Source organism: Polypterus senegalus, chromosome 2 (assembly GCF_016835505.1).
Source record: "Polypterus senegalus isolate Bchr_013 chromosome 2, ASM1683550v1, whole genome shotgun sequence".
Lineage (NCBI taxonomy): Eukaryota > Metazoa > Chordata > Cladistia > Polypteriformes > Polypteridae > Polypterus > Polypterus senegalus.
This window is the reverse complement of record NC_053155.1, coordinates 53,744,319-53,763,621: the sequence shown is the minus strand read 5'-3', so window position 1 is coordinate 53,763,621 and position 19,303 is coordinate 53,744,319. Positions and strand designations below refer to the sequence as shown.

Sequence of the window (19,303 nt, the reverse complement as noted above, 5' to 3'; positions counted from 1 at the left end):
CAAGGGCAACTGCAGATGTTATCTCTGTGAACTAACATTTTTACTTTGCTGTGTTGTTGTGTTTATGAAAACAATGTAGTTTTCATTAGTAAGGTCACTGTACAAGAGCAAATAATATATATTAGACAAAAAAATTGTATAAAACAACATTTTGGAAAATACAGGTTTTTTCATCTGGACTTCACTCAAAAGTTCCCAAAATTTAAGGTTGATTAACAAATCTAAATTGACCCAGCCTGAATAGGTGAGAACATGATTAAGTGTGTCCTGCAATACACTGGTGCAAGAAGTGCTCAGTGCTTTTATTACACAACAGTCAATGCAAAATCTTCCTCAATTATACTAAATTATACTAAATACTAAAACAATAGTCCAGCAATACAAAAGCATTCTTTGAGGAAGATTAAAATCAGTCCATAAATAAATAAATCAAACAATGGTTAAAATCAAGTGAAACACCTTGTTGAAAAATCAGGTTATTTTTCTTTAATTTTTACTCTGTGAGCTTCAAAGCCTCTCTCTCTTTCTCTCATCTCTCCCCACTCACTCATCAGATCTTCTCGGCAGGTCCAAGACACTGGCAAGCCTAGTCGACCATTAGATGGCTTTCATCTCAAACACCTTAGTCAGTCACCATTGGGACACCCAAAGCCTGGCTCCATTGTCCCACCAACATTCTTTGGGACGATCCTCAAAGCCAGTTGGCCTCTCCTGCTCCTACAGTACTTAGCCGGAGTGACCTCTCCTTGGGGAGCGATTCCTGTCTCTCACCATGGTGCTTTATGGCCTGCTATTCAGTACTGCTTGCTCGTTTCCAAACCGTTGCTCTAGATTTCTGTACCAGTTCTCTTTTTCATTCTTTGTTCTTTCATTTCTTTTCTCAATCCGTTCTTTTTTCTTCTCTATCCTGCTCAGACTCCTTATATACATACCTCTGTGGGTGTAGGTGCTTTGAGTAACAACCTGCAAAATGTCAATGAGGAAATCGCATTTGTATGTGAACACACAATGAGCCCCATTACACACCCCATAGATGAAAGGCTTTATACTGGCACACAACTACACTGACCAGTCTGAGCTACACTGTTTTAATATAAAATTCAGCATTGCCATGGACCCCCTAGTGCACTGCTTCACAGTTTCATTTTGGCTTGTATCTTAGAGTCTCATCAATAAAACAAATGAAACCGGTGTGATTGCTTTGAAGTTTCATCTAATCTCAAGTCTGATAAGTATAGACCTAAATATTGGAAGAATAGCCCAGAAGCTGGATTAATTAAGTAGCTTCAATAAATGAATAGTAAAATATCGCAGATCAGAATTTCATGAGGACACCATAAGAAAGTTGCATAAAAAGGCTGAAACTTGTTAGAAGTTGTCAGTTCAGTTTAATGTATTGTCATTATATCTTACATGTGGGAAAGAGGATGATAACAAAATTGGATGCCTCATGAAAAATCACCTCCATCCCCTCCAGGTATAACCCTGTTGGAACACTTTCAGCCACAGACTCACTCCTCCTCATTGTGCTGCGAAGCACCTCTGGGGCTCTTCACTGCTCACTGCTATAAGGCAATTCAATGCTTTCTCCTGACAACTGAAACTAAATGCTGATGCTCTTTAAGTTCATTTTGCAATTTCTGCACAATAGACATTTTATTTATTTATTTATTTATTGATTGATTGTATTATTTGTCCAGTATGAGTATGTATTTCTGTTTTGTTTCTACTGTGGTATGCATCTTAATTTCCCCTTGAGATTGATAAGGTTTATCTAATCCTAATGAATGGCAGTTCAAGTTCATGTTTATGGCTGTATGCACACAGTATAATGGAACTCCTATTAGCATGTCTGCCACAGACAAATAGCTAGGAGCACGCGCTTGTAAAGCACATTGCTGCACACACCACATGACAAACCAACTCAGGACCCCAGGTTAGGTTAGTGCAACCATGCAACAGGTGACACCACAGCAACACACTAGTTCAGATGGAATGAAGCAGTGTGAGGTTTTTTTTTTTTTTATGGAGGCTGGGGTGCCAATTCTGCCACCAACCCCCAGGTTTTTCCCTGCAGGTTGGAGGGCCTACATGTAGGACTGGATGCACATTAACGTCATACCCAGGACATGAAATACACAGATGGTGAATATATTAGCAGGCCCGGTTCTAGAGGTAAAGCCGCCATCGTGCCATTTAATTTCAGCCGCCCCCTTATGTTATAATACCTTCACTCGGTTTCTAAACCAGTGTATTTAAAATTAAAAATTTTCACAATTTCCTTAATGTCAAAAAAAATTAAAGAAAATTTCTTCGTAGGTAGAAGAAAACTTGATTTACGCATTTAATAAATCGCCGACAAGTTTAATTAATTCATCAGTAAAATTCCAGTTAACACTACAAAAACTTTTGATCGAGCTGCCACAATTCACGTGTTATGATTTGCTCGTTTTTCTTTGAAGAAAGATGAGCTCCGCGCCGAGCCTGCATTTTGTTGAGGGCGGCCGCGACATGAAATTGGCAGCACAAACTAACTTGCGGTTTTTATAACCTTCATGATGATACTGTATATGTGTCACAGGTCAAGTAGACAACTGTATGCAGGTTAACACTTTAGGTGTTATAATTGTTTGATTTACCCCACATTACTTTGACAGAAACAGTAGGGTTCTATCACATGGTCCAGTTGGCAATGGCACTACTTATATTGTAGTGAATAATATTTCTCTGCTTGTATCATTTTAATCTACACTTTTATTTGTTTTTTCATAATGTTAACATAAACTGTAATCTGTTTCCATAATGTTATCTGATTGCTTTATTTCTTGATTAGACTCTTTAACAATGAAAGGCCTGACACTCTTGTTTGCCTCATAATGTTTGGGACCTATTTTTTTATTATTCCCATAAAATGAGGGAGTTTTGGCAATTGCAGAAATTATTTTTATCTTTGTTTATTTGATTATTTTGTTTATTGTGCACCTAAATTAAAGGCCCAATATTCTTTCTTAATGCCTTTAGTGAAATGTAAACAAGCAAGACAAGAATTACCTGTAATTATACTTCTTCTAAGTCCAACCTAACCAACCCCTGCCAACTTTGAAAAACCTACATAACGACATTTTTATATGCCTGTTTATGCCTTAGGGTTGTGTCAGAGGTGTCTCTCAACAGGAGCGTCTAATTGTCATTTCAGGTTTGTGAGAAGAATTTGGGGTGATTGGAAAGAATCTTGTTGAAGTCATTTTCTTTATTTTCATTTCAAAAAGTATTATATAAATGCAGTATTATTTGCTGTTGACAGTATAATTTGTTGATTTACAAGCATGGCATACGAAATGAGAGATTTTCTGAATCTGCTTAAACACAGTGAAAAGTGATTTAATTATTTTACAAAACCATCAGCTGAAGTCTGTCCTTTCTGTCAGCAGACAAATAAACAACCCTTGTTTCATATAGTGCCTGTCTATAGCAAACACCATCCCAAGGGACTGTGCAAATCCAGACACATAGTACCACTGCTTGTGCACATTTTTTAAAGCACTGGCACATTAAGTAACTTGCTTAGGCTGCAGAGTGAGTCCAAGACAAGAACTGAGCCAGTAATAAGTCTAGTTTCTTACACATGACACCATATAAGTTCAAAATCTCACCATCTTTCCTGACTCATATGGGGACTGAGTCCATGACATTAATAACATTATTCTGTAAACATCTCAGCTCACTGGCCAAAAGCTGAAGCACTGCCGTGCAGCACTGAGTTTACTGCAGGAACTGGCTTTGGACAGGGCGCCTGTCTTTTGTCGGGCCTAATCATGCACACACCCAGACAAATCAAGCCAATTTACATTTACTAAACAACCAATTCTACACATGTTTAGAATGTGCAATGAAACATTTCTAATATTTAGATCCTTGAGACATGCTACAGGAGAGAGGCTGCAGAGAGCTTGATTCACCATCACTTCATAGCAGACTGCATGCACCCAATGAAGTTTTGTGGTTAGCAGTATCAAAGGTGGCATTGAGGTGAAGAAGAAGAACCAAAAAGGGAGATCCACAATCCACAGTTTTTAAGTCTCTGTTATGGTGTGGCCAAATCCTAAGTGGATAGATTCAAACTGGTGGTTGTCCATTCTGTGCTTTGTAATCCAAGTGTAAACAGTTCATTCTGTGGTGTTTGACTGAACTAGTTAGATCAAAGATGAGAACAATTCACTTCTTCATATGAGGGCCAACTTATGGAAGCCCGAGTGCACCAGAAATGTACTGAAAGGTTAGATCTATGAAATAAGTGGAGTGGCATTGATAAAAGGGTGATGCCATCTTGCTTCTTGATATGAAAAGCAGCATATGCATGCTTGATTTGAAAACTTCGATCAGTGAAATAAGTGGAGAAACATTGACAAAGGATGATGCAAAAGCAGAAATGAAGATAGAAGGGTTCCATCATTGCTGAATTAAAACTGAAGAACAAATTACTGACAGAAAAGTCTGATGAACCAAAATGATGATTGCATCACCCCAGGGTGAAATAAAGGCTGACCTTTCCATTTCTTAGAACATTAGAACACTCTAGACGAGAACTGGCCATTCAGCCCAACAAAGCTCGCCAGTCCTATCCACTTACTTCTTCCAAAAAAACATCGTCGAGTTTTGAAATTCCCTAAAATCTTACTGTTTACCACACTACTTGGTAGCTTATTCCAAGTGTCTATCGTTCTTTTTTTTTTTTAAATTTTATTAATTTTATTGCAATCGTTCCATACAAATCAGTCAATTTTTACAAAAAGTGTGGTTGAGAACAAGTCGACCTCCACCCCTGAGAGAGAGAGCATAGCCAATGGAGTAAAACTTAAGGCTTTTAAACATACCTAAATTGATGAGTTTGATAAGTCAATAGAGATGAATGGAGAAGAAAAAGAAATACAGAAATAATTGCTTCCTCTGTGCTTTAAGAGCTTATTCTAAAATATTACTGATTAGGTCCTGCCATGTTTTGAAAAAATCTGTACAGATCCTCTAACTGAGTATTTGATTTTTTCCGATTTCAAATAGTATAAAACATCGGTTTCCCACTGACTTAAAAGAGGAGAGTTAGGATTCTTCCAGTTTAGCAAAATAAGTCTGCGTGCCAAAAGTGTAGTGAATGCAATCACAGTTTGTTTGTCCTTCTCCACTTTAAACCCATCTGGAAGAACCCCAAACACAGCTGTTAATGGGTTAGGAGGGATTGTGAGACCAAGGCTGTCTGAAAGGTAATTAAAAATTTTGGTCCAGAATGATGTTAATTTGGTGCAGGCCCAGAACATGTGACCCAGTGAGGCTGGGACTTGATTGCAGCGTTCGCAGGTTGGATCTTGCCCTGGAAACATTTTGGAGAGTTTTAGGTGAGACAGATGTGCTTGATATATAATTTTGAGTTGAATAATTTTATGCTTTGCACATATGGAGCTTGAGTGAATTCTCTGCATTGCTATTTTCCACTCCTTTTCTGATATATTAATTGAGAGATCTTTTTCCCAGTGTCCTCTTGGATCTTTGAAAGGGAGGGACTGTAAAATAATTTTATATATTGCAGAGATGGTGTCTGAGTCCTTGAAATTGAGCAATATTTTTCCAGCATGAATGAGGGTGCAAGATGAGGAAAATTGGGTTTCTGTTTAACAAAGTTCCTAATTTGAAGATAGTGAAAGAAATGTGTAGCTGGAATGTTAAATTTGGAATGTAATTGTTCATAGGATGCAAAGACGTTGTCTATATAAAGATCTCTAAGCAAGTTAATCCCAAATTTTTCCAGATATTAAAACTGCATATGTTTGCGAAGGTTGAAAGAGGTGGTTCTCTTGCAGAGGTGCCACAGATAAAAGCTTCTCCATCTTAAAATGCTTTCTACATTGGTTCCATATTCTGAGTGAGTGAAGCACAATTGGGTTATTAGTATATTGCCGATAACTTGTATTTGTTGGGGCACAGAGCAGGAATATAAAGAAGTACTGCAGGATTTTACTTCTATTGCGGACCAGCCTGTGTATGTTCATCTATTTGTGTCCAGGTTTTATAGCTTGTATGTTTGCTGCCCAGTAATAAAACTGGAAGTTAGGTAGAGCCATGCCACCTTCTGCCTTTTGTCTTTGTAGGGTCGCTCTTTGGATACGTGGATGTTTTGAGTTCCAAATAAATGAGGTTATTGTTGAATCTAATTGCTTAAAAATGATTTATTGATGTATATTGGAATGTTTTGAAATAATAAAAAGGAGCTTAGGAAGAATATTCATCTTAACAGTGTTAATTCTTCCAGCTAGAGTGAGATGAAGGGTTGACCATCTATGCAAGTCTTGCTTAATTTTTTCCATGCAGACGGCAAATTTTGTTGATAAAGAGCTTTAATGTTTACTTGTGATGTTTACCCTAGGTATTTAAACTGTTGTGCAATGATAAACGGTAGGGTGTCTAATCTAATATTATATGCTTGAGAATTCACTGGAAAGAGTACACTTTTATTCAGATTAATTCTGAGACCAGAGATCTTTTGAAATTCTGTGAGTGCTGTTAAGACTGCAGGCACAGAATTTTGTGGGTCTGATATATACAGTACCATATCATCTGCATATAGAGAAATTTTCTGTTCCAGTCCTTCTCTGATAATCCCCTTTATCTGATCAGCATTTCGACAGTGTATTGCCAGTGGTTCAATGGCGATTGCAAACAGCAGCGTGACAAGGGCATCCTTGTCTGGTACCACGTTCTAGTTTAAAGTAGTCTGAACAAATGTTGTTGATACAAACTGAAGCTTCTGGATTGGTATACAGTAGTTTGATCCATGCACAAATGTTCAGGCCAAACCCAAATTTCTCCAATGTAGTAAAAAGGTATTTCCATTCAATCATGTCAAATGCTTTTTCTGCATCCAATGATAATAATATTTCTGGGGTGTTTGACTTAGTTGGTGAGTATATTACATTAAACAGGCGTCGAAGATTTGAAGATAAGTGTCGACCCTTGATAAATCCAGTTTGATCTTGTGATATTACCGAAGGGAGCACTTTCTCCATCCTTCTAGCTATGATTTTGAGAGTATTTTAACGTCATTATTCAAAAGTGAAATTGGTCTGTATGATGCACATTGTAATAAGTCCTTATTTTGTTTAGGAAAAATGGTGATTAATGCTTGGCGAAAAGTTTGAGGAAGAGTTTGATTGTCTCTGGCTTCTGTAAATGTTGCTAATAGGAGGGGAGCTAGCTGAGCGGAGAATTTCTTATAAAATTCTGCAGGGTAGCCATCAGGGCCTGCTGCTTTGAAGTGACTTTATAGCACCTAGTAATTCTGATAGCGCCAGAGGTTTATCGAGTTCCTCCGCACTAAAAGTGTCTATTTGTGGTATCTGTAATGTATCCAGAAATGCATTAGATTGTGTGTTGTCTTCTTTAAACTCAGTAGAATATAAGGATTTATAGTAGTCTCTAAATGTGTGCATTATATTTTTGTGGTCGATGATTTTGTCTCCGTTCGTGTTGGTGATTACTGGGATTGCGTTAGGCTTCTTGCTTGTGAATTTGTTGAGCTAAAAGCTTATTAGCTTTCTCTCCATGTTCATAGTAATGATGTCTGGATTTATAAATTAGTTGTTCAGTTTCTTTAGTTGTCAAGAGGTTTAGTTCTGAATGCAGAGCCTGCCTTTTCCTATGTAGAGCCTCGCTTGGAAGCCTGGCATGTTCTTCATCTATTCTAGTAATTTCACTTTTTAGCTCTGCTATTGTCTTGGTTTCTAATTTATTTCTGTGAAAAAGATAGATGATCTGTCCTCTTAAGAAGGCCTTAAGAGTTTCCCAGAGTATTCCTGCAGAAATCTCTGAGGATGTATTTCTCTCTAGGAAGGAACCGATTTGTTTGGATATAAATTCTGTACAATTCTCGTCTGCTAATAGAAGCGGGTTGAGACGCCATCTGCGAGGTGATTGTGTGGGGCATATTGACTTTAGCTCCAAGATCAGAGGTGCTTGGTCAGAAATAACAATAGCATCATATTTGCAAGATTTAATCGTAGGCAAGAAATTATTATCTCAATGATGTACTGGTGAGTAGAAAGAATATGTTCTTGAGTTTGGGTTTAAAATCCTCCAGGGGTCTGATAAATTGTGATCAGTTATAAACTTTGTAATTATCTTTGCAGTGTTAGATGTCGTCCCCACTGTGATAGAAGTCCTATCTAAGAGTGTCTATCACTCTTTGTGTAAAGAAAAACTTGCTAATGTTTGTGTGAAATTTAACCTTAAAAAGTTTCCAACTGTGTCCTCTTGTTCTTGATGAACCCATTTTAAAATATCAGTCCTGATCCACTGTACTAATTCCCTTCATAATTTTAAACACTTCAGTCATGACACCACTTAATCTTCTTTTGCTTAAACTGTATAAACTCAGCTCTTTTAATCTTTCCTCATAATTCAACCCATGTAGACCTGGAATCAGCCTAGTCACTCTTCTCTGGATCTTTTCTAGTGCTGCTATGTCCTTTTTGTAGCCTGGAGACCAAAACTGCACACAGTACTCAAGATGAGGCCTCACCAGTGCATTATAAAGGATGAGTATAACCTCCTTGGACTTGTACTCCACACATCATGCTATATATCCTAACATTCTGTTTGCCTTCTTAATGGCTTCTGAACACTGTCAGGACAGTCTCCAACTGTCTTTTAGCATCCCTGATATCCTTCTTAATGGTTGCTCTCATGTTCTCATATGCTCTACGATTCACTTTGCAGTCATTAGTCTTATATGCCTTATAAAGCAGTCTTTCCTTTGCAACTTCTTTTTTGAAATCTTTATTAATCCACTGTAGAGTTTTCCTAAATTTCCTATTAATTCCAAATGTATCAGTCCTGCATTACATGTAAAACATTTTTAAACCTGTTCCACTGCTCTTCGACTGTCTCCACACTTAAAAGCTTATCCCAGTGTATCATACTTAGACTTTGTCACATCTAGTCAAAATTTGCCCTCCCAAAGTTCAACTTAATTTTAGTCTTTGCATCTGCACTCTTACAAAACACTGAAAATTGTATTATATTATGGTCCCTTGACCCTAGTAGTTCAATCACCTCTACACACTCAATTCTGTCTTGATTATTACAAAATACTAAATCCAGACAGGCTTCACCCCGTGTTGGTACTTTAACATACTGTGTTAAAAAACAGTCACTGATTACTTCTAAAAACTCCTGCTCAAGTGCTCCTCCATTTGTAAGATTATCCCAGTTAATATTTGGATAATAAAAGTCCCCGATGACTATAATATCTCCCTGTAAAGTTGCCTTTTTGATATCACTAAAAATGATTTGTGTTGAAATTACTGCCTGCATTGGGTGGCCTATACCATATTTTTAAAATGAGGCATTTTTCCTTATTTCTTTCCACATGAACCCTCATGTTCTCATGTGGAAAAGAGTGAAAAGAGTGGTTTTCTCCACAAAGGATGGCCAAGACCATGCTGAGTAGAGAAAAAAACTGGGGAGCATCCATCTAACCTAGTTAAAAATGGAAAACGACCATTTAACCAGTGCTGATGATGGGAGATGATGATGGAAAACTAGGGTTTTTGAAAATATGTGAGTGTTTTAAGGGCAACGTAATACTTAGTATTGTTGTGTCACCACTGAGGTCATTCACAGCCTGTGTGAGTCTTGCATGTTCTCCCCATGTATGGGTTGTCCTCCATATACTCAGGACTGGACTCAGGACAAGCTTTTACCCAAATAACCCTGAACTGGATTTAATGTTTTTTTAAATGGTTGGATGGATTACTCTTCTGTATGCTGTGAGGATGTGTCTTATTGCACAAGAAGTAGGCAGGGTGGTTAGGGTCTGTGGAAGTAAGCATAACATGTAACTGCTAAACTGTCGGCATTACTGGTTAGTCAAGTTGTGTTTTGCTTGGCTTTTTTATTTCAGCAGTGGGTGAAAGTTCACCAGCACTTTTTATGGAAAGTTTTGAAACATGGTGTGAGCTCAGCCCACCACAGTTGTGTCCTGTTGAAGTATCTCAGTTCTTAATCCTGAATTCTTTGGTTGTTCCTTAAGTTGTCCCTGGGGGTAAAGGTCTCTAGTGGGTGGGTCCTAACATGTCTGTTTTCCTGAATGGAGCTGCTGAAAGCATGAATATGATTCAGAAAGATGTACAGAACCCAAGTGGCATGGGTTCTGCATTTGAAGCATATCTGATCTAATTGTAGAGCTGTCAAGGTTTTAAACTGCTTTTCTAAAGCCATATTCAATGTTTATACAGAGGGTTACGTCTGCCTTTTATTAAATGTTTCTGGTAAGTAAAATCTGACTTAAATACAGTATTTCGCTCCTTTAAAACCAGCTGCAATGGTCCAGTGATACTTTCCTACAACACATGCAAACATGGGGAAGAAGTGAGGAAGACTTGAGGGAGGACTGCACTGTAAAGTCACAACCTTAGTTTGCCCTCTGTGCAGAATCACTGGCATTCTTCTGATCCTTAACACAGCTGCTCATTAGAGACTGTAGCCAAGAGATCATTCATTCAGTGTTTGGTATGAGCTAGAAGGTAATCAAGGGGAGCTTGACTGCCACCTCAGCCTTGGCTTAGACTAGCAATGCCTCATTGTCCACAAAGCAGCTTTGCCTTGTTAAGTGATGGGCAGGTTTGCAATAAAAGATTCAGTTTTCTGTTGCTATGAAAACTGCATTAACTGGTCACTCTAAATTGGACTGGTCTGGGTATTGGACTGATGCTTCATGTATAGCTGGTTTCTGTCTTATCTCTAGCTTGGGTACAACCATGAATTTGGACTGAGTGGGTTTTATAATTGGTGAACTTATACTTTTATAAAGCAGCATTTTTCAAAATGCTTAATTACAAGCCACTTTATCCAGCACACAGCAAAAAAATTCTAAGTGTACACTTAATACAAAAGCTTTCATTTTAATGTTTCAATCAGACTAAAGTGTACATTAAAAAGGGTGCATAGGAACAACCACAGATGACAAAGTGCGGTTTTAGGATTAGTATAAAAGTATAGAGTAAGAGTACCATTACAGTCGATTTGATTTACAAAGAACCAAATAGTGTTTCAGTAGTGGAGTCTCCAAAAACAGTTACTTTAAAGTTACAATTTTAACATTTAACAAAAGTTATTTTAACATGGAAATGTATTAATTGTGGTGTGCCATTCAGTTATATGCAAAGAGATATGGAGATGTGTACTATGCATGTTTTGTGAGAGAGTGACCTTTAATTCAAGCATCCTTAAGAGAGCCCCCCAATGTTAAGCCGTCTTGACTTGCATGTCTATAACTTTTTCTTGTGTATCCAATGTTAGAAATTAAGTGATGTTTAAATATATTCCTCGCAAGCTATATAACACAAAAGGGTGTTTACAATACACAATGCAGGCTTTCGGTATTTTACTTATGTTTATTCAGATATGATGAATCTATCTATATTATATCAATAAATCTGTGGAGTAATCATTATTAATCTTGATGTTAGCATATTTTGCTAGTTGCCTAAGATTTTAAACTGGTGACTGTCATTCACAAGTTTGTTTTATTTATGTGTTCAATAATTACATTAAAGATATGAAATGCTGTGTAAAACAGCAGTATGTGAGTGGAAGATTATGCATGATTGGATCCTGTGATGGACTGGCACTTCTTCCAGGTTTGCTTCCCACCTTACACCCAATGTTGCTGGCATATGCAGTGGCACTGCACAACCATGAACTGGGTAAACAGGTTAGACATCGGAGAGGTGGGTGTAAGTCTGTATCTGCTGTATCATATTATAAGTCCTAAAACTCACTCATCAAGTTTTTAAAAGTGGATGACTATCAAATAAACTTTTTCTCGTTGGCACTAAAACAACTGACAGGACTTGTTTCAAACTAATTGAAGGAAGCTGTCATGAGTGGCGTATTTTGGCAACTTTAGTATAATATTCTGCAGAATTTTACTACCTTGGCTTTTGTTGTTTTGCTATGAAAATATTTTTATTGTCATGTTTATTCTGTGCTGCCATCTTGTTGTTAACAACATACAGTAATTCCCAGGTCGACAATGGGTGACGTCACACTCTGAGGTCTATTTAAAGATCATAACTTTGGTCACGTTTCTAAATACAAAATAAATCTTAGTGTGAATTTTGCAAAGTGTATTTGGCTAGTGATTATAGTCTTTGATCCATGAATTTTGATGAGTGATTTTGTTTTTTGGTTTTTGATTTTTGCAACCTAATCTCTGCCTGGCTAGAACAGTCCTGCCGGTTCATTTAGGGCTTAGCCTGTCCAGGTAGTGAAAGCCGAGCCTCAATGAAATTCAGTTGACTCTTCACTGAGTTTGGGGTCAGAACACTTACACAAGTTTACAACAATGCTGCAATAACAGAAATTTTAGTCCTTGGATCATTTGTATACATATGCTTTAAACACACACACCAAGTTAAACATATTCAATTGAAATAAGATGAGCAACTTAAAAGCTATGGAAGCACCTCCTTGCTTATTATTAATGAGAGGAAAGTTACACTATTAGGTGCACTGTGTTTCCTGGCAGTGCTTTTTGAATAGCCAAAATCTGAACTTTAGTTTCAAGAAAATTTTTAAATTTGGGTTCATGGTAGCAAATAAATAAATAAATAAATAAAAGAACTGGCCATCATTGATTATTAGATTGTTATGCTAATGTCCTAATGCCAATTTGATAAATACCCATTATTTTCCTGCAGCATGCATAATTATTCCCCAATACGTATCTCTAGCACTCATATATTCTGGAAGACCTTTGTTCTCATATTGTGTCTGAAGGACAACATGCAAAAAAGGAGAAATGATTTAACCAAGGACATCCAGTAAGTTGCTGCCAAGTCTAAAAGCTGATTTTATTTTGTAAACTCTGGCCTATTGAGTGATTATGTGGGCATAAAGGGTGTGAGAGTAGAATTAACAAGTGACAGTTCAGATGTGTCATCGGATTTCATAAATTCAGATTAGAAGGAGTTGTCTGAAACCAATCAGCATCATGGAGTAATTAGTCATATAATTTTTATAGCACCTTTCATGTTTCACACCTTCCCTCAGGACACTGTTTATAATCTATAATTTTTTGGATGAGGATCACCATGAATGACCACACTGGACCTTCCGTTCTGAGCCCATATACAGAGTTCAATGATGGGCTTGCACCATGATATGATTTTATGTTTTCTAATGAATATTATCTCCAATGCTAGTCTCCAAAATCTATGTGTGGTGATTTTCAATGTCATAATTTTTGTAATGTCATAAGATAGCACCCTAGTGATTGGGTGGTTAGGACTGCTGCCTCTCAGCTCCACTCTGAATTCTGCCCTGGTCATTGTTCAGCAGAGTTTGCACATCTTTCTAATGGCTACAAAGGTTTTATTTCTGCATGCTAGATTTTTTTACATCATATTTGAGTAATTGGTGGCTCAGTACTAGACTGGAATGTGATGGATTCTCACCTCATTCAAGCCTAATTCCTATTTTGTACCTGATTATTTTGTGATAGGCTATGATGCAACTAAGCCTTGAAATGAAAATAGCCGAATGGATGGAACATGATAATAAGGAAAAATGCTTTTGGTGGCTACTTAGTATATCACACAGTCTGAATTTCTTTTTCAGTCCAATGAAGGTTTATTACATCATTTTCTTTGAGAAGTAAACCAACAATAGAACTGTTTGAGATGATCAACTCACTGGTGAAACAGGACCTATGCATCAGTGAGGGTGCGTAAATGGTCAGTCACTAAATGATGTGTATTAAGAATGTTATGTATCCCTGGTCCAGTAAAATTAAGGGTTTCACATGTTGACAGAAATGTGTGTGAAGCCAATGGACCCTCAAGCCAAGTGTGGTGAGTAGCATTATGGCATTGGTTTTGTCTAGTGTCACTTGGTCTAACTATTTATAGACCTTTTCATTTTGTTTAAATAGTTATACAGGTATGGGGCGCTTACTTTGAGGAATTTGAAGGTGTTGCCAAATAGAACTCCAGTGAAGGAAATGGCAGAGCAGCTGCACTGGTGTGCGTGTCCAAGGCAGTGGGGTAGGGTTCATCTGAACCTGAATGGGAGTAGGAATCCTGGCTCAAGGTACCAAACTAAAAGAAAAAGAATAAAAGTGTTGACGTCATTTAAATGTGAGTAAAGAACCCAAAACAGAAAGAAGAGATTACTTACCAGAGAGTAGTTGAAGTTGCATTGGCTATGACTATTTACATGCGTGCGAGAGCGGGTCACAGATGTAAAGGGTTCCTTCTGGGTTACGATGCATAGAACAGTGAATAGAAGTGAATGACGGCACGTTAGGTAATTAGAAGGAACTGGACAGGAGGAAAGGATCCTGCAGGCATATAAAAATGGGAAGATGGACATTACATTTGGTTTTTTATCTTCATTGTTGCCATTGAGTGTGCATTGCAGTACTCCTGCTTGTGCTGCCTGAATAAGGATAGGAACAGGATAGGAACATTACTCTTTGTTTATGCTATAAAGCTTGTCAGTGTTGGGATGAATGTGGTGTACTGAAAACTGGTTTACTTAGATTAATTTTTATTTTAAGAAGAAGTTGTTAGGTCCCTTGAATAACCTGGGAAAAGGGAAAGAGACTGGGAGTAGTGTCATGTTTTCCTTTTGGTTCTGGAAAGTCTTTGATTCTCTTTGAGCAGCCTGAATATGGGTGGAGGGAAAAGGATGGGAGTTTTTGTGTTTTTGTCTGTTTTGAATTTTTCTGTGTATTTCATTTTTATTCATACACTTGAGCTATGGCTTGATGGACTTTCTTGTGTGATTTTTCCACTGATTGAACTTGACATGTTTGATATCACCTGTTTTTAATAAAGAATTGTCTATTTTTACTATGTTCTTTATGTCTCTGTGACACCCTGGTTTATCCTGGGTACTACTACTAGGTGTCCTATGGTTAGACTACAGTGTGATAAGTGTGAATATGCAGTGGTCTGGTATTCTATCTTATTCTTGTTATATGCTGCAACTGTTACTGTTGGAATGGGCTTTGTCCACACCACAGCCAATGGAACAGATCAGTTCAGAAAGAGGATGGACAAGAGATTGGTTAGTGCTGCTCCTCTAAACCCAACACTGATTGTTATCCATATATATAGTCTGTACATTCTCTGGGTGTTTATCTCTTTTTTTCTCTGGATCTCTGGTTCTTCTTTCACAGACCAAACATGTTTGCGTTAGATTAGCAGGTGACTCTTAACTTCCCTCCAAGTCAGTGGATGCACACATTGGTGTGCGCTGTGATGGACATGCACACCATCCTTGAATTGAATTAAGTTGGGCTGAGAATTTAATGCTATGTTAATTTCCAGGTTGAAAACTAAAATGCAAAAAATGCAGGGGGATATTTGCACTGCACTCTATACAGCCCACCAGTGCCTGATTATTTGTGTGCAATAATCAATGAATAACATGAAATAGACAAGCCATGTGAAGTTTGGACATATGAAACGTTATTCTCCAAATAAGTGTTTGTTTATTTGTGGAGTATCACAATGTTAAGGAGACGTGCTGCACTTACTATTAACCATTTCCATGGCTCATGTTACACATTTCACAAACAACTTTCTCAGTAAAAGGCAGTGAAATGATTTAGACTTGCATAAAGTCATTTTTCATTGCTTTAAAGTTAGATGTTTGCAGTAAAAGTCAGTTTAGGTAGCAGCCGCTGGTCACATCATGGCACTTTGTATTTTAAGTGGTTCTATTTTTTAATTGCATAAAAAGTATGTTCTATGCCAACTAGCCTTATTCTTCCATTTTCTTTACCTGATTTATCAAATATAATAATTACTGGAACTGAAGTCTGGCCTCACAGCCTTGGGAACAAGGTAGTAATTAACCTGTGTAATGCAATTATCCTTTGTTATTCTCATATCACACACACACACACACTGTGATGATTGAGAAATCTGTTGTCCCAAAAAGAATATTTGTTAAATGTGCAGATTTACTTATTTTGAATAAAAAAAAAAACCTGAAAAAAAAAACAGCAAATCAAACTCTGAAAACCAAGTGTTGAACTCATCCCAAATATTTGCATGCTGGAATGATACTTTTGGTTTTTGGAAAATGTTCATTTTACGCACTAGGTTATTTGCCTGAAGGACAAAATAAATACAAGACAAGCAGTAGTCTGTAATGTGCCCCTCTGGCAACTCTTTGCTCCATTATAAATCTATCCATACTAGCATTTTTTAACAGTTTTTATTCCAATGCTCTGTTCACACCATTGCTCTCTAACAACACATCCTCCAGTTTGTTCAGTTTATGTGTGTAGAGATTAGAGGAAACATGAGGTCGCTATTGGTTTGCTGCTTAATCCCTGTAAACAACATTTCCTTTTATTATTTTGTATTAAGACAGAATGACAAAACACATGAAGCATATGTCACATCTCTTCAAATACATTGTAAAATGCATTTCTGACTAAGTTGATTATTATTAGTATTATTTTTAAATAGTGAAATGAGGTAAGATTTCAGTGTTGCATCACAAATTCAGGTTACGAAGACATCTTCAAGTTCTCCCACTGGAACCTTGTTCATATTATATTTCCCACTGGGCTGAACATAGTTTCCATAACAAATAAAACCAACGTAATAAGGGGGTGTGTGGAGTTGGACTCTGTTCTGTCAGATTTTAATACAAGGCAGGTGCCAATCTGCCAACCTCCTTTACCCACAGTCACTCTTATCGAGCCAATCTAACATAATAAGTTCATTACATTAAATTGTTGCTGCATTGCTGGGGTCGAGGACTGCAGTGGTGAGGCCTGTATGAACAGGGGCTCTTAATTTCCCAGAATAGGGTTTAAAAAATTCAGAGGTAGAGGATCTGTAAATCACAAATGTTATCCCTACCCTCTAGTCCACTAGAGACTCAGACAATACATTTAACATTCACTAAATCTTATTGCCTTTACTCTCATCAGGTACTTATGTCAGAACCCTAACCCTAACCTATTTTTGGATTTTAATTCAGTATTTAACCAAATTTAACCGAATTGTGCTAGAGCTTTTTTATGTAGCAGGCTCTTTAACAGAACCTTAGACTATGTCACATGTCTCTGATTCTCTAATTTTCTACGTAACAGATTTTAGACAATAACGCAGTTAGACTACATGACCCTGAGCACAGGGTTCCCTCAGGGGTGTGTTCTGCCACCTCCACTTTTTTCCCTCTACCCCCAAAACTACGCATAATCCTTAAGTAAAACTGCTGAAGCTTGCTGATGACACTACCCTCTAATCAGACTGATCAGAGATGAGAAGAAGGTGTCATATTGATGTGAAAACCCCGATTTCAGAAATGATGGAAGTGGTTGTAGATTTTAGGAGACACTCCACTTCTCTAACATCCCAGTTATAAATGGTGTCAAAGTGCATGTGTAAGAATCATTCAAACCTCTTGACATCAGTATCATTTTAAATTTGAACTGGAATGAAGACATTTTAAACTCAACAGTGTATTTTTTATTCTCTTTTTAAAAGTTTAACCTGTTGCATACCAGAGCTGTTCCAGTACTCTTTGAAAACATGCTTATGTCTTCAGTCTGGTTTGTCATTGTATCTGATCTTTCAAAACAATCCTGTATTGTTTGGACAGCATAAAGTATTGTAGACCTAGAACTGGATTCAGTTTAGGTTCACAGGTATGTACAGGGTGTCCCATAAGTCTGGAATTAAACAATGTCAGCTCTATGTTATTGGCTCATAGTTACATTTTGTGGTAACTGGACTCAGAGTCCAATCCCCCAACACAAAGTATTATCAGGACCGCTTTCTTAATTGAAGGTATGTTAGGGTTGCAAAGATAAAATTGTAAAAACTACTTGTTTTTTTCTATATTTCCAGACTGATGGGACACTCTGCATATTTTGGGTCAGATAGCAGTAAGACATTATTTTGTATTTGGTAAAAACCAAATTCACCCAGTTTACCACCTATTTCAATTATTAGTCTTGCAGATCAAGAACCACTCAACATTTAAATGGGACATTAGATTGCCAAAGTGCAGAGAAAGAATGTTTGAAAGGAAAAATATGTAATAAAGATAAACTGAAAAGAATGTAAAGAGATACATGGGTATCGGTGTAGATTAGAGAGTAAAATGAGGGAGGATGAAGATGATAGGAGGGAGAGAGATACAGATCATAAATGAAGGAGAACAGAGAAGATAGTGAGGGAGATAGCAGATGAATTTATAGGAGGGAAGAAATGAGAACAGTGAGCAGTCATGTCATGAGGAATGTAGACAGACTATACAGGCAAAAAAATTTGATGATAGTGAATGTTACAGATCTAAACCTGAAAGACATGAATATGCGCGTAATTCTTAAAAAGATGAAAAGAGAATGCTATAAAGAAAATCTTCAAATTATATAGTATTCAATCAACAAGATGAAACCAAACAACTGTATCCTGACCATAGCTAGAAAAAGAGTGAGGCCTTCTAAAAGCTCTCCAAGCTAGGCCTTTGACTGTCTAGAGTAGGTCTCATCCCTAAAGGTTTAACCATCACTATGATGGCCTGTTATTTGGCCTATGCAAAGTGGAAAGGGTTAGCTTTTAGAAATAAAATAACCCAAAATATTAAGATGATTTTTCAAGGGAAAAGAAACCATAAAGACTTTTGGTTTCCCAATTCACAAAAAATCTTTATAAAAGAAAAATATTTATCTTAGAAAATCTAATGAAAGTGCTCAAATAAGCAAAAGGAGTTGCCTAAAATGCAGTATACAGCATAAAAGTCCCAATGCACAATCCAAAAGAGCAATCCAAGAACAGAGTGAAAAAATAATCAAAAACATATACATCCAATCAGAAAGCAATAAAGCACATTTCTCCCGTTATAATTGGTCCATTGTTTTAGAAGATCAAATGCTAGCTTTGTGAATTTTTCTAGTCAATGATTTTGATTCTGAACTCCCACATTCTGAACTTCCCACATTGTCAGGGGTATGCCCTCCAAGGTTATAGCCCATGAGAGATGATATGGCTGGTTAAAAAGTCGCCCCAGGAATTTCTTTCTTATCCAGGGTGACGGAATTTGAATCACCCTTCTTGCTTTTCAATATTGTTTATTTCTTGGACTCCCCAGTTTTTTCCTTCATGCCTGATATTTTAACTTCAACTTAACTTTAACGTTTGGTTGTGTAACTGTGTGATTGTCTTTCCGGCATTGACCTGTTTTGGCTTCCTATTTGCGTTTCTTCTTCCCATCACATCTC

General features: G+C 37.2%; 1 protein-coding gene and 1 long non-coding RNA gene across 6 annotated transcripts in view; one reads left to right on the top strand and one right to left on the bottom strand.

Moving 5' to 3' along the window:
* nr1i2 (nuclear receptor subfamily 1, group I, member 2) overlaps window positions 1–19,303 on the top strand; it is a 269,066-nt gene that overhangs the window by 84,990 nt on the left and 164,773 nt on the right. The window lies entirely within an intron of this gene.
* On the bottom strand, window positions 519–14,386 carry LOC120522920. The gene is made up of 3 exons (XR_005632533.1): window positions 14,227–14,386; window positions 14,005–14,147; window positions 519–963 (listed from the first exon to the last, which is right to left on the bottom strand). It is a non-coding gene; the product is annotated as an uncharacterized LOC120522920 (long non-coding RNA).